The sequence below is a fragment of the Suricata suricatta genome, chromosome 10 (assembly GCF_006229205.1).
Source record: "Suricata suricatta isolate VVHF042 chromosome 10, meerkat_22Aug2017_6uvM2_HiC, whole genome shotgun sequence".
NCBI classification, from domain to species: domain Eukaryota; kingdom Metazoa; phylum Chordata; class Mammalia; order Carnivora; family Herpestidae; genus Suricata; species Suricata suricatta.
This window is the reverse complement of record NC_043709.1, coordinates 17,957,649-17,960,981: the sequence shown is the minus strand read 5'-3', so window position 1 is coordinate 17,960,981 and position 3,333 is coordinate 17,957,649. Positions and strand designations below refer to the sequence as shown.

General features: G+C 36.0%; 1 non-coding gene across 1 annotated transcript; it reads right to left on the bottom strand.

Moving 5' to 3' along the window:
• Window positions 1–2,771: 2,771 nt before the first annotated feature.
• LOC115305774 lies at window positions 2,772–2,912 on the bottom strand. Its single transcript, XR_003914981.1, has one exon. It is a non-coding gene; the product is annotated as a U4 spliceosomal RNA (small nuclear RNA).
• Window positions 2,913–3,333: the final 421 nt, after the last annotated feature.

The following is a 3,333-nucleotide window of genomic DNA, read 5'->3' as shown; positions in this document are numbered from 1 at the left end:
CTTATTTCTGCTGGCTTTATATTTCCTTGAATAAGGAGACCTCTACTAGCATTACTCTCCAGGGCTCTTTGCCTCCTCACTCACTCCTGTTCAAGAGCAGGGAGTTCAGCTCCATTTCTCTTTTATCCTGTACAGAGCAGTCCTTCTGATATGTTCTTGGCCACACTGCAAAAGAAGTTGGTCCTTATAGGGTGAGAACATCTCTGGATAACCTCCTGTTAGGAGATCTAATTTAAGGCTTAGTATTATGAAGCCAGCATTTCCCCCAGACCTAAGTCTGGTTCTTTGACTATATTTGCATTAATAAAGTTAACACTTTTATCTCTATTTTTGGTTCCTTTCAGCTGCATAAATAACAAGGATACTAATTTTTAGTCCCTCTAAATGTCAAGGCAATTTAAAGAGGTTAGAATCTATCCCAAGAAAAAGGGATTATTGGAGGAGTGTGAGTGGTGGAATGACATGATAAGGTTTTTAAGTTCACTTGCAAAGGTTTTTAAGGTCATTTTGGCAATTGTGTAGAGAATGGATTGGAATGTTGGAGAAAAGAGATAATGAAGATCTTAACTGAGAAAGCAGTGGCAGTGGTGGGCTTCAGTGGAGAAGGAGAAGGGGTGTGGAGGAAGAGGTATTCTGAAGGTAGTATTAATATCAGTTGGGGGCTGATTGGATATAAGGGTAAGGAAGAATTGGGGTTTCTAGTAAGCCAACAGGTCTCATCTGCTGCGGTAAGGAATGGGTTTGAAGCACAATGAGTGGGGGGAAATGATAATGAGCTCATTTTGCGACATGCTGACCTCGAAGCACAGAAGAGTCTATTAGGCTGCTTAGTATACAAGTCCAGAGGTCTAAGGACAATAATCTGGCTGGGTTTATAAATGCACCTAAAAATAACTGTTGACTCATAGGAATAAAAGAAATTGCCAAGAGATAGGACATAGATGAGACAAAGAAAAGTGTATGGATGCAAACCAACATTTAAGTCAAATTCAACAAAAGTATATTGAGTCCTTACTGGGAGCTAGGGAGACTATTATACTTTCTTTTATTTGCACTTGATATTACTTGAGTATCTAAGTTATCATACAATGTATTTTCCACAATGCCCAAAAAAGTCTTCTTTTTTGTTTGTCCGTTTACTATGAACTCAAGCTTTGTGCTAGGTATCCATCACTGCTTCCATCCATCTATATATCTTACACGTATGTAATATGTTTCATTTGGTTAGTATTTTTTGACATTATGATGCATCAGATACTTTGCTAAAACTCTTTATACACATTTTTACAAGGCAAGTACTGTTAACTTTATTTTACAAGTGAGGACAATGAGACTCAGAGCAGTTTAGCAATCCAAGTTTTGAAAGCTGTCCTGTCCAACTGCAGAGCCCATTCTCTGAACCACAGTCTGCCTGGCTTATCTTTATCAAAGAAGATGCAATGGGAGTTGAGGTCTTTAAGAGCTTACCATCTGGCTGTGGAGATAAAACACACCCTTACAATGATGGGAAAGAAGCTCAAAGTACAAAGTAAGCAAGAGCATACTATATTGGCAAATTAGCAGGAAGACTGCTTGAGGAAGGCTGCTCATAGATATGAAGGCAGACAGTGTTAAGGATAGATCCTGCTACTTATTTATTGTACAATGTTAGGTGCTCTGAATCTCAGCTTTCCTCAGTGATAATTTGAGTGGGTCATACCTTCTTCACAGGCACACTTCTGCCCTCCACCCGGTGGAAAGCCATATTATAGATAGATCAGTGACCTGGATAGACAGTTATATTGCAGAAATAATTCTTTCTTAACTTTAATAATAAGAAAACAAACAATACAAAACTCCAAACACAACAGACTAAACCCTAATATGTGTTGCAAATAGAAAGAACATCAAGGATATAGAACTACATTTATTTGTTCAAGTATTCATGACAAAAAGAAATAACATAATTGTGAAAGGGCTCTTGTTTATAAACATTAGAAGGAAAAAATCTAACAAAGAAGATTATGTGGTAATATTTAAGCTTTGATGAGAGTTGGATGTTTTTCTTTGTAAGAAAAACATAATTAAGACCAAGAAGATTAGGCATTCTAGTTCCTGTTTGCTGATTTTTTTCCTGTTTGTATTTATTATTATATTGTAGTTGTACATTATTGTAATTTAAAACTATCTCCCAGAATAAGAAAAACAATTTGCTCCATTAATTTATCTGATTAGGAGTAAAGCCAATGAAAATGAAATTAAATCTTCTGCCTGTATTCAGAAATCTTTAAGAATCATTCTGTATTTATGGGAAAAGGTCTCATTATTACTTGTAATAAAAAAAATAATAAAAAGTATCCTTGTTTTAAATCACCATTTTTCAGGACCACAGACAGCTCAGAATATTTTGGTTCCACCTTCTGCCCAATATGCTTCATTTCATAATCAAAAGTAAAATGATATATGTAGTCTACTTGTACAATCTTTATTTTCAAATTTATATTTTTACTCTAAAGGAACAACACATGTTTGGAAACAGTAGGTCTTTAGTTAATCTTGCTCACTTTCATCCATTTTTGGTATTCCATTTTCAATTTTACTCCCTTGATGTTACTCAGCAGTAAATGATAAAATTAACCAAGATTTTCCTTCTATCCTTCCTTCAAAATGTTCTTCATACTTTAAAACAAAACTTTCTCTAACTCAGATTGAATGTGTATTTAAGGGGGAAAAGGGAAGAGGGGAGTAAAAAAAAAAAGATTAGGATTTTTTTTTTTTTTGGTTTTTCTCAGTCTCCGTAGAGACTGTCAAAAATTGCCAATGCTGACTATATTTCAAGTCGTCATGGCGGGGTGTTGGGGGAAGTTTTCAATTAGCAATAATCGTGCCTCGGATAAACCTCATTGGCTACGATACTGCCACTGCGCAAAGGTTAGGATTTTTTTTCAAGTTTCATGTAGACTAAGGAAGATAAGAAGTGTATAAAGGAGCCTTAACTCTCACCTCGGACTAAAGTTTCTCCACAGGTGCAAAGGGGAGGACCTCCTGCATGGAGAATTCAGGATGGGGTTTAAAAGCAAAAAAAACTGTGACTAGAGAAAGTCAAGAGGCAGTTGGATGCAGATACAAATAACTAGTTGCATCATTTAGTCAGAACTATTTCACTTGTTAGTGAAAGAAGCCCAAATCAAATCCAAAGAAAAGAGAAGTTGTTGGTCATATATGGCAAAGTAGAAGAATGTGCACCTTCAGGAATAGTTGTATCCAGGTGCTCAAATTATATGTTATCAGAACTCTTTTTATCACCATCTCCTCAGTTGGTTTTTCCCTGTATTGGCTGCACTCTCAAGAAGG